Source organism: Anguilla rostrata, chromosome 1 (genome assembly GCF_018555375.3).
Source record: "Anguilla rostrata isolate EN2019 chromosome 1, ASM1855537v3, whole genome shotgun sequence".
NCBI lineage: Eukaryota > Metazoa > Chordata > Actinopteri > Anguilliformes > Anguillidae > Anguilla > Anguilla rostrata.
In genome coordinates this window covers 47,155,395-47,167,969 of record NC_057933.1, presented here as the reverse complement: position 1 = coordinate 47,167,969, position 12,575 = coordinate 47,155,395, and the positions used below count along the sequence as shown (strand labels likewise).

The 12,575-nt window shown below is 39.6% G+C and overlaps 1 long non-coding RNA gene across 1 annotated transcript; it reads left to right on the top strand.

Annotated features, from left to right (window-relative positions):
* The first annotated feature begins 11,329 nt into the window (after positions 1 to 11,329).
* LOC135241924 (uncharacterized) lies at positions 11,330 to 12,056 on the top strand. The gene is made up of 2 exons (XR_010326167.1): positions 11,330 to 11,818; positions 11,861 to 12,056. It is a non-coding gene; the product is annotated as an uncharacterized LOC135241924 (long non-coding RNA).
* The last annotated feature ends 519 nt before the right edge of the window (positions 12,057 to 12,575 follow it).

Below are 12,575 nucleotides of genomic sequence, written 5' to 3'. Positions count from 1 at the left end.
AGTTCAAATCTCAGCTTGGGGCCTTTATGGTGGAGTTTGCATGTTCTCCCTGTGTCCACGTGGGGTTCTTCCCACAGTCCAAAGACATGCAGGTAGGACAATTGGAGACTCTAAATTGCCCATAGGTGTGAGTGTGTAAGTGAATGGTGTGTGTGCCCTTTGGTAGATTGGCTACATGCCCAGAGGACCTGTCCTGCCTCTCACACAATGCACCCCCCCCTCCCCCCCAACGATCAGGATAAGTGGGTATAGATAATGGATGGATGCCACATTAGGTCAGAAATAGCAATGGATTTGGTGCTGGTGGCTGGCTCATCCTATGTAGGCACAGTTCCAGTACTTGGATGGGCCCCCTGGTCTGCTGTCTAACATGGACTGTGCGTGTGATGCCTGGCTTCGGGACTGCCCTGAGAGTGATGGTTTTATTTAGCATTCTCAGAGGCACCAAGTTTGTTCACTGCTGAGGTAGCTGGTGGTGCTGCTCAGATGGCAGTTGGTCTTTCACATTGAAAACACAATCGAGACACCGGTGGACCCCTACAAATGTGACTATACTTTCACTAGCTGATAAGCAGTTCAGTGGGTAATAGAAATTGCAACAAAGCCCTTGCTCCGCCATGTTGGAGATGATTCAGGGATATTAAAAGCCACCATTTTGCTTTTGCTTTCAAAAAAAGGTTAGATTTGCTAGATTTTATCCCTGTTTCTGGAAATAAATAAAATAATCAAGGTTCTAAAATAAATGGTACTTGCAGACATTATCTTGCAGAAGGGAACTTTATTATACTTTAAAACAGCGCTGATGCCTTTTCTATAATGTATTTATCATTTGAAGCTTGGACAAAAACAAAGGACATTTAATGTGTTTATCTGTGTGAAAACCTCAGGAGGTCAGGTGGACACAGGTGGCCAATGAAGAGCAGGTGCCCTCTAGAGATGTGGTTCCTTTTCACAGGTAGGCCACTCCTGAGGACTGACACCCTGAAATGTTAGAGGTAAGTGTGAAATACATGGAAGCTGATGGCAAAAAATACACCCCAAAATATAAAGGTACGTGGAAGATGATTACAGAGAAGGGCATTCAGCTTCTCAAGTGCAAGTTTAATCATGCACTGAAATGGAGAAGCAGCTCTAATGAGGCAGTGATAATTTACCCTTTAAAACCTTTTCAAAATGATTATAGTGGTAAAATATAAAACCCACTAATAAGTACTGATTGTAGCCTGGAGGGAAACTGAAGCCATGTCCCGCGAGGATGATCCATATTTGATGGAAACCGATCGAGTTGAGAATGAAAGTGGCTGAATGAATCTGAATTAGGTCAATCACTTTCAATTTTGTACGGCATCGTTTCTATTGAGGTAATGACAATAAGAGGGAGAGACAGAATTTTAGCTATTATTGGGGGAAAACTGGACCCTGACCACGTAGACAGAGATTCATGACTGAAAAGGGCTAGAAGCTAGACATGGGAAAATCATGGACACAAGCATGTATGCATGTGCACACATCATATTACGTAAAACATTTAAAGAAAGAAGACATTATTTAATACATTCCTGTATCCATAAGCACATCTTTCTGTAAGATAGAAATAGAAGACAGAGCAGGGCTGAAAGAAGAAGCATGTTGTGGCAGTGAAAATAAAAAGGTAGGATGCTGGAGAACACTCTGTGACCCAGACACAGGTCCAGGTCACGCGGAAGATGCTGGCGGCAACAGGAGTGCACTCAGACATCTGTAACTACGGAAGGTGCCAAAGTTGATTTTCGCTGCTGGCTGCTGCTGGCTTATAAAAACATTCAGTTCCACCTGCCCCAGATGCCTGGATGTGAAGTGCCGCAGGCTCTGTTCACAGCGGACTCCTGCTGCAAGTGTGACCGCTACACTCAACGTGTGTCGGTTTTAATATAGGATGGAATTTATATTAATAAAAGGGGTTTTCTGAATCCAGTTCATGCCGAGAAGTTGAACGTGGTTGATTTCGATAATTTTTGTTTTGTGGGGATGGGCTTTTAAAAGCACCGTTTCGTCTATCTGAAACTCATTTCAGTGTACAATCAGGGTTGTCACTCCGTCATGTTTTATCTGAGAGGAGATCTAAATGACTGGAGCAGAGATGCATCACAAGTAAGAGAGAAAACCTAGATAAGACCCGTGGGTGTGTTCTCGTGGGCTTACTTTCAGTGAAGCAGCGAAAAACCATTTCTGGTGACCACGCTCTTTCTGTGGGCGAGAACACCTGGTTATCACAAGCCCGTCTTATTTAATTCCGTTCTTTGCACTCCGGCGCTGAACTGCTTCTTGAAAGTATTGTACGCCAAAAGAGGGGAGAGTAATGACTGCAATATTTATGAAAAGTGTTGCTGCCTATAAAAATCCTTCAGAGCTGTTCAGTGTTCATTTGTGACATGGAGAAGGACAGTCGGAACTGTTTGAAAGTTCCGTCCTCTGCCAAAATCTCAGTTACGCCAGTGGTTCTCTATGCATAAACTTCCATCAGTATGACTAGTATGATCATTTAATCACCAATGTAATCTTGTGCTCTATATTGCTATGTTCCTCTCCACTCACATTTGGTAAATGCTAAAATTGGCAACATTTTGTACCAATTTGAGTGCAACATTTTAAGCATAATTCACATTAAACAGTGACTCCCTCATGACTAATAATAATAAAAGTACAGGTATGTACACTTATTACTAATGTACCATTTGTTGCTGCACAGTTGTCTCTCTTTTCCTGTGGCATGTAGCAACATATCTGATCGCTGTCTCAACCTCCCTGCTTTCACAATGATCACAGAGCCTGTTCTCCCTGACTGGCCAGGTTTGCTCATGTAGGCCTTTTTCAAAGGCCAGGCTGAGGTCACCGAGGCTGTGTTCGGTCAGTCTTCGCTTTATATTTCTGACAGTGGTCAGGTATTGTGTCAGTGTGTATGGCATTTCAGGTTGTTTAATATTTTAGTGTCTCTATCCCAATGGTCCAGATAAGATTTTGTGAAGTGTTTGATAATTCAGTTGGCTTTAAGTGTAAGTCTTGCCGCAGTTGTTAAAAGCAGAACTTTATAATGGTGTGAGTTTGGATCACTGTGTCCAGCCCAGAATTTGAATGCCTATTTCTGTACACTGATAATCAGCTTACTTTTACCCTGCATGTGTTGTTTGGATGTTTTTGCAAATACAGGGATTTTTCTACAGACAGGGATCCTGTGGGGTGATTTTCAGGACAATTTTGTGTGATCCTGATTGGAGATGGAATCCCACACTTAACAGCCATACAAAATTTCCTTAGATTGCACATCCAAATATTTTTAAACCAAATCTTTATGGACAGAGTTAAATTGTATAGTTAGAGATCTGGCTTTATTTTGGCCTATTGAGATTCTGGTCTTATTCATGTTGACTGCCAGGGCCAGGATCTGGCAGTGCTCAAGCTCCTCATCTGTGGGTAAGAGCAGAACCGGGCCATCTGCATGCAGCAGCAGTTCACTTCAGTGTCATGTAGGGTGAGGCCATGGACTGCTTTCTGTTCCAGTGTGGCCAAATTAGTTTTTGTTGATGTTCAAGAGTGGAATACAGCAGCCCTGTCTCACCCCTCATGCCCTTTTAGGTGAAGAATTCAGTTCTTTTATTTCAAATATTTACACTGCCTTTTTTCTGAATAGATATATTTTACCCCCTTAACCACTTTGAAGAAGTCAGAGCAATATTCCATTGTGCCAAATTGAATCAAATGCTTTTAAAAAAATCTGCAATGTGGGCAAATATTTCCCCTTTGTTAGTTTTGTTGACATGATTGTTTATTAGGGTGTGTTGGGTGCATGGCTTGATGGACACTGGTTTGGACAAAAGTCAATCTGACTTACTCAAGACTTTGCATTCAATAAGGAAAGTCATTCTCCGGGCATTCAGAATACTACAGAAACCCAGATTACTGTTTACACCCTAGTGAACATTTCCATGAAAAGTCTATGAACAGTTAATGAAATACAGTCTAGGCATCCGGGTGAAAACCTGGCTACATATGTTTGAAAGTTTAAAGTTTTCTAGCCACTCGCGCGTAACCAGGCTGTATCAGGTTAAACCCTGTGCTATATTGAGGTTAACCTAGCCTGTTTATGTCAAAATGTCTCGAAGCTTCCATTCCAGCTTTTGCTCACTGTGACAGATGCCTTCGTAATTACTGGGGTCAAATTTGATATATAGACTGGTGCTATTAATCCTTGGTCTCTGATCTCTGGGAGATATCAGTTGCAGTTACAGCAGTTGCAGAATGCTGTCTTCCTGATGTGAAAATGCGTGTGAAGGCCAAGATTTAAAATAAACAAAATGATAACGATTGTGTATGGTCTTCACTTTGGAACTAAGGGAGTTTTGTAGGTGACTACAGACATGCTTATTTCTCAACAAAGAGCCATTGAATTTAGAAACAGAACATTCGGATGATAAACAGTTTTCAGGAGGAACTGTAAAGTATTTCATGGACACAATAACATGCACAATAGACAGTAATGGTATTGTGTGATTGTTTTATATTAGACTTCAAGGACGTAAGGCCTGAATTTGAGTATCCCACAATTTCTTTTGTTGTCAGGTACAACAAAAGAAATGACTGATTTTCTCCTTTTATTGCAATTCTCAGGAACAGAATAAATAAACATATTTATTTTCAGTATAGAGCTAAACCTTTTTAGTGGCTTTTTCATGTTCAACTGTCAAGACTGATCTAACACCAACTCTGCAGTTCTTGCTATGGTTGAACACCATGTACTCTGCTCCTTCCACGTGACTGAAGTTAAGCAGGAGGTATTTCACAAAGCTGGCTTGGTTTACTAAAATAAACTGACTTTAATTAGCTGGGTTACATAGCCTGGATCAATTCTGTTTCTAAAACCTGGATGGCAGCTCAAGAAATGAAGTTAAGTAATTTAAGTCTGTTGAAAGCTAGGTTTGGGCAGTTAAGTCGCATGGACTATTTCAATCACCCCTTGTAAGCAAATGTCAATTGAAACATTCAGTCAGAGTAAAATGGCAAAATAATGTGTAGTATCACTTACTGCAGAGGAGCAGAAAAAGGCAACACAACAGACAGTAATTAATAAAAGAGGGACACAGCCTGGGAATCGATTGCCAAGCGCGTAAATGCACAAGTTAGCCCTATTGCGTAATCACTGCTATGTGTTTTGTATCTCCTCAATTCAAGAAAGTTTTTTAAATAGTATTTTTGTTGTGTATTTAGTCTTGGATGTCTTATTCTCACCCGTCGACCCATCAACAGTGATTCTCCAATGTCCTCTATTGGAGTGTTTCTCAGGTCAAGCAGAGAGGTAAGGTTCTTTTCCATCAGCCTTAGCTTTTTTAAGCTTGAGCTTAACAGTTTGTACTCTCTCTTTCTGTCATACCGTTTGACTGAGCGAGGTAGGGGCTTGAAGTTTTGTGGCAAACTCCTACTCTTTTGCAAAGACTTAATGTGAGCTAAATTGTGGCCTGTTATCTGAGATTACTGTTGCAGGAATTGCAACAGTAAATTGTGATTTGAGAAGGGTAATGACCATTGCAATCCTTGTGTCTTTTTTTCAGCCATTCTACTTTAATGAACTTTGAGCAATAGTCCACCAAGAGTAGACAGTCCTGTTAGCTGAAGGTGAACAGGTCAACACTGATCTTCTGCCAGGGCCTTTCTGGAACACTGTGTGGGTGTAGCGGCTCTTTGCTTTTGCATCTTTTGTATGTGTTTGCACGCCTCACAGTTGTTCACCATATCATTATGCTCTTAGACATCCCAGGTCAGATGAGGATATCTCTCGCTCTCCGACTGCGGCTTTCTATGGCTAAGTGACTGTCATGAATTCATCTTAGCATTACTGCTCTTTTCTTTGCTCATTGTTCTTGAGACCAGAACAATGACTCGTTATCCTTTCAAGAGAATTCCATCCACTACTGAAATTCCCACTCTGAAGTTCCATTACTCTTACTTCTTTTGACCTTCTTTCAGGCCAACCATTCAGTACTTTTTCTGTGAGTTTTGTCAGTGTTACATCATATTCAGTTTCCTTTTTTACTTCACTTAATTGCTTGTTTGGCACAGATAAGTTTGCCTTTAACATATACACCTGGGTTTCTGTTTCTTTGTCAGGCATTTCAGTCTCTGGAAAGTATGCTCATTTCCTTTCCTGGTTTGCTGATAGCTGATACTTCTGTAATCTCATTAACAATCTCTGAATTCATGGTCGTTCTTGAACGGTTTATGGTCAGACTGGTCTTCAACCTCTCCTCCACACACAAAATGGTGAAAGCACTCTGCTCCAGATACTTCTGCTTGCATCTCTTTCTCAAATTGTGCGTAACGTTATCCAATTTCTGTCATTGATTGTGACACATGCTGTATGCTTCTGGCCTGTCCTTTTGAAAGACCACTTTTAGATGCATCTGCAGAAATGTTCATGGCTAGGCTTACATCGTAGTGCCTAAGTATAGGGGCCTCAGTGAGCATGGTTTTCAGCTTGGTGAATGCCCATTGATGTTCATCTTCCCACTGCTACATGACGTCATCTCTGTTGAATTTGGAATTAACTTTGCAAGGTATGTGACCATCCCTAGAAATCTTTTTACGTCTCTCTTGCATTCCGGGTTCGGTATTCTCCTGATGGCCTCTTTTTGCTCTGATAAGGTTTCAAGCTGTCTTTTGAGAGAATATGACAAAGGTATTTTATTTCCTCTAGACAACTTTCACTTCTCTATTCAGTTTAAAATGCTTTGCTCTAGCTCTCTCTGACTCTTGCCTACGTCTGTGTGCTGCTCTTTTTTTTTATCTCTGCTCAGATGAATGTAGGATTCAGCACCTTCAATGCCCTTGAACAGCTACTTCATTGTCCTGGTGAACACTTCCGGTGTTGAATGAATCCCAAATGGGAGACAAAGAAATCTGTCGCGGTTAAAGGTAAATGTACAAAGATGAGAGCTGGCATCATCTAGCTTGATTTGCCAAAAGCCTGAACTTGCTTCAAGCACTGAGAAGTATTTTGCTCTGAAAATATGTGTTTTATTTCCTCCACAGTAAGTAGCTGGCAATGTTCTTTCATCACACTGTGTCTAGAAAGATTTCCAAGTTCCTGTTAGACTTCTCACCAATCACAAATGCGTTGGCTCGCTATGTAGGCTCTTCTGTCCTTTCAGTCACTTTCATTTTTTCCATTCTGCTTAATTCTGTTTTTAGTTTTTCTTTCAATGTTACTGGAACCACATTTTCATTTATCTCAATTGTGTGCTCTTGCGCAAATCAACGTATGCCCTCAAACACATCTGTATATCCTGTGAAAGTCTCCATTTTGTCACTTTTATTCAGTGGCATTACTCTCTGGTCGAGCCTCAGTTCCTCACATAGTATTCCTAGTATTGGTTTTGGTCCTTTTTTATCACAGTAAATTTCCCTACATGTGTTCTTCTATTTCACTTCCAAGTTACACTTTCATTTTACAGTTATTTTGTCTCCTGTGTTAGAGGATAGTTTCATATTTGTGTCTCTTAGCTAGTTCTTTTTACTAAGTCTCTGCAACAGGCTGTAAGGAATTACATTTTCCTATGCACCAGTGTCCCGTTTAACGTTAGTATTTTACGGCCTTTTTTCTGATCAACTGTCCATTTCTCCTTCTGCGGCTGTGCCCACACTTGACCACTGAACAAGCAAGAGCGCTAGTCTGTGACGTCATTAAACTTGCTCACTTTGTTTTTTCATTGACTTTTGTGTTGACTTTCTCATCTTCTCTGCGTGCCTGTTTGTGCTTCTCAGAATCTTGTTGTTGTCATGCACAGCAGCTGGTGCATTCCGTTGCTCGTTGTGTGTTTGCCTGGACCTCCTCTGTTGGAACTCCTTACAGCCTTCATTACTCAGTGCATCAAACTGGCAGATTCATTTCATATCATAACACCTGCGGTTCCTTGGTGCTCAGTAGGCTACACCTTGGTGGCCTGTGAATGTTATAAATGTTGTAATGATGTTGTAATAATAAAAACGAGAGTTTTCAGTGCAAGGGACATTTTATGCACAGCGTGACACACAGTGGGTTTGCTGAAGCTCTTGGTACCCCCAATGGTGCACAAAAATGCCAAAAAAACGCAATCCAATGCACACTGTTTGTATGGACTGCAATGTGTGTCCTTTGCAAAATCAGTCACTGGTAAATTGCAAATGTAGATTATTTCCTCCCTAGAAAGTTTGTAGGGTTCATAAAGATGCTTGTCCGGATAACTGAGTCGATCCATCTTGGAACACTCCCCCCTTCCCAAAATGCCCTCCTTACTATTTGTGTCCCCTCATCTGCAGGGTTGTCAATGAACAGATGGACTGTGATTGAAACAGAACCAGTAAAAACACATCCATTTTTATACACTAAATAATTGGGTCCAATATTTCCATTAATGATCATAAAACATCATGGTTCATCACCCAAGTGGGTGCTACACATTGGTGTTGGTAGAGGACAGTGTCCTCTCCTCATCATTGTAAAGTACTTTGAGGCTGAGGTAGAAAAAATACTACATAAATGCAAGCCGTTATTATGACGTTGTAGACTCTCACCCAGGTGTGTCTTGGTTTCTGTGGCTTTCCTGCTCTGACCATAGCACTGCAGCTAACGCAATCCCATGGGGCGAGAAAATCAATCTGAAATCCCCCTCAGACAGGAGGGGATCCACCTCAAAGAGCACCCAGGGCTGTTCTGTGGCATGCAAGGCACTCTACATCGTAGTTTCAACGCTCATTTTCAAATAATAATACTGTGTCTTGGTAGAAAAAAAAATGCTCTTCTCAGGTGCAATTACAACCTTTCATTACATATTTCTGTGACAACCTAAAGAGTGTCACTATTGTAATACATTAAAAACATGTATTCATCCCCCACACCCACCATTTATTCAAACGAGACGTTGTTTTAGCTTGAAATACTTTGCTGCAGAAGTCTTCATTTATTTTTTATAAATAGATGTCATTTATTTTTGATTATATTATTTATTTTTAGTTTTTTTTTTACTCTGCAGAATTTCTGTTCACTGTTACATATGCATTGCACGATAGATGATTATTATTTATTTATTTATTTATTTATTTATATATTTAATTGTCTTGTTTCACTGCCTCTCTGCAATCTTTTGATTGAAATAAGTAGCTTCTTATTTCAATCAAAACTTAGTATTGGTAAATACTTGGTTAAAAAGTGAATTAATTAAAAAAAAAAGTTTTAAATGATAAATATTTTGAAAACTACACAATAACAGAACATGTATGGTCTCATTTCATTAGAAGCACTCTTGACTCATGGTGCTGTTGATGATATCCATTTAAACTACTTGATAGAAAACGTTTTTCTCTATTTTCAAGATCGATTCAGTCGAAAGTATCACCGTAGTTATTATGACAACTAAAGTGAAAGTGTGGCATCGTAATTCTGCTCCTTCGAGGTCACAGATATGGTACCTGGAGGAAAAAATAAGTGTATAAGGTTTAGCACTGAAAGACTGCTGTTCAGAATTGGGAAATAGGGAGAGTGAGAAATGAACACTGTAGGAACCTCATTGCCATGACAACAGACAGGAGTACGGGTTTAGAAAAGGGCTTGCTTGATGAGTGTACAATGTACCTTCACTTTTCTTTCGCATTTCATGCACCATCCCCCATCTCCGGAGGAATGAGAAATCGCAAACAGAGTGGTGCTTCTGTGCCTCCACAGGTCTTCAGCAGGATCTTTGTGTCTCAGTGCGCCCTGGAGAATTAATATTCAATGTGTGCTCCCCCTTGCCACCCGTCTTGATATGAGGGACTTTCATTTGGAGTGTTGAACCTTGTGAGAAAATTTAGATAGAAATCAGTAATCTGTTCACGTATTTTAGCTTTACATTACATATATTCAGGAGTGACTTTATGTTGAGGGTCCTTTGACTCCACTGCAGATCCTACCAGGCTTTAGTCTTTCAATTGTCTGAGTGAAGAACCATCTCTTGACGGAAATATTCCTCAACAACTTTCTCCCTGCATCTTCTGCTGTTGTGCTGCCATCACACTACTATTGCTTGTACTTCTTCTTTTACCTTTTCTGACCGTGTTCACTGTTCAAGATGCTTTTCAAACTGAGACTAAGGAGTGGAACAACTAAGAGACTATTCCGTCTCCTTAAACCAATGGGACATCCAGGGAAGTTTATTACCATGACAACACAAGTTCACACAAAGTTGTGAAAATAAAATTACTTTGCCCCAACCAATCAAATTTGACATACTGCATTCTGGGGGGAAACAAAATCTTAATTTGAAAGAGATCACATTGACCTCAGAGGTGGAGGAAAGAGTTATGTATAAATCTATATGAAATGTGAGTGCGTAAATTATCAAAAATGAAAAATAATTAATTCCTAAAAGTGAATGACTATTTAAATCAACAGAGGGTGATATAGTGTTTAGCCAGGATGTCTTACATTTCCTTACACTTCCTTTGGTCGTCTAGACAAGTTTCTTTCAGTCACTATAATATGTACGGTAGGCTACTGTAATTGTTTGGATGTGGAGAACTGGGAACAGCAACAATTCCCAACCAGGACATCAAGACTGAGGTCTATTCTAAATTAATTTACATGCGTCAAACTTCATGCATGATTAAAACTTTCACACAATACCTGATACTACATTCCAAACCGAAGAAACCTAAAACCACCTCTTAAAGCTCGCAACTCAAAGGAGTTGCTTTCATCACAATATTTTTCTGGGTCTAAAATGAATAGCACTCAGAATGAAGTGTTGGGTTAGGCAGTAAAGGGACTGCATTTCCCTTTGATAAAATATAATTAAATGTCAAAGGAAGGTGAAGTCCATGTGACCGAGAAAGCCTTGTTTTGACCTTCTTTTCTGCCTCCTCCCACATTACTGCTCCTGGCTCCTTATGAGTCATGACATTTTGGCAGGCAGAAAAAAGAAAAAGGTCTGAGCTGTCAGCCACAAGCTTTCAGCTTAACACAGCACTTTCCTTTGTTGGTACGGATGAGCACTGAATGAATGCAGCCAGTGCTGTTGCTGCCTCCTTTAGATGGTGCCCTCTTCTCTGCTAATGTGCAGAGGCCATACAGGAAGTAATGCATCATGGTATAAATATATATATATATATATATCATTTTTACATTTTTTAATGAATTTCATCAACCAGCTCTGTGGCAGTACTATTGAGTGAGTAAACTGATTTACAGTAACTAGTCATGATCAGTTCTTGAATTCACAATGGGGTTTTGGATCTCTTTTTGGCTGTAGTACCTTTGGATCTTAAAGTGAGTTTAACGCGGCTGAAAATAGTTAAATAAATTATCCAATACACAAAATATCTATTCAAAGATGTAATGATATAAACTATAATAAGTTACAGTTTTTCTTAAATGTTTAAACACTAAAACTGGAACTATGCACACGATGGTGAAAACTTGAAGCTCATGTGTCAACAACAAAGACTATTTTCACAAAACTCTAAGCACAATTCCTTTGTTTTCACTCAAATAGCAATTCTAAATCACATTTTTGCACAACTCTACACACAAAATCTCATCATTTAGCACAATTTTCATAATCAAGCCTTGTTTGTTCACATGGAAAACACTGGCCTTCAAATGCCAAACTTTAAGTACCAATTGGTCTCACTCATGCCACACCTGCTCAAACTCAATTGGCTAAACTTTTCAATTATCTGTCAGAGCATAAAAGAGACCTCAGGTGACTTCTATTGAGTTGGAAAACAATGGAGCAACATGCAGCACAGCAAGGTAGAGGTAGAGGTAGAGGTAGAGGTAGAGGTAGAGGTAGAGGTAGAGGTAGAGGTAGAGGAGGAGGAGGTGTACGTGTACGAGGTGGACGAGGAAGAGGGAGATGAGCTAACATTTCAAATGAAATACGTGGAACTTTGGTTGATCACATATTTGTTTTTTGTTTTTTTTTACAGCAGGCCTACAAACTACGATTTTTATTTTTGCAGTCTGCTGAACAAAGATTTATTTTACAGTAACAAATAAAGATTTGCTTTGTTACCTTTTTGAATTTGTTCATTGATTTCATATATGACAATAGATCATTACATCCATTGTCCAGACTGACACAGTCTAAGCATGTTCTCATTTTGAGAAGACACAAATGTTATCTATTTTGGCAAAACTCATAATTGCACTGATAAGGAAAATGAAAAAAACACTTCTAACAATGTTCAGTATGACTCATGATGGAACCTGGGTTGTGAGTGCAGCCCAACTGGACCTCATTGGCAGGACAATACAGTAAATGTGCATTGTATCGTATACAATAACAACAACAATCAAAGTGATAACAGTTCACACACTTTTCTGTACTGTACTGAATTAGAATTAAGTTTACCTAGCAAATGCACTATTTATATGATGATATATTTACTGTATTGTATCATGGCAACAGTCTTTATATTTACTGTAAAATTGCAGCCTATTTTGGGACCCCTCGAAAAGAAAACTAAAACTTCAGAAAAGGAGGAAAAAATAAGCAATTTTTGCACGATTTTATACACTTGAATATGTAACA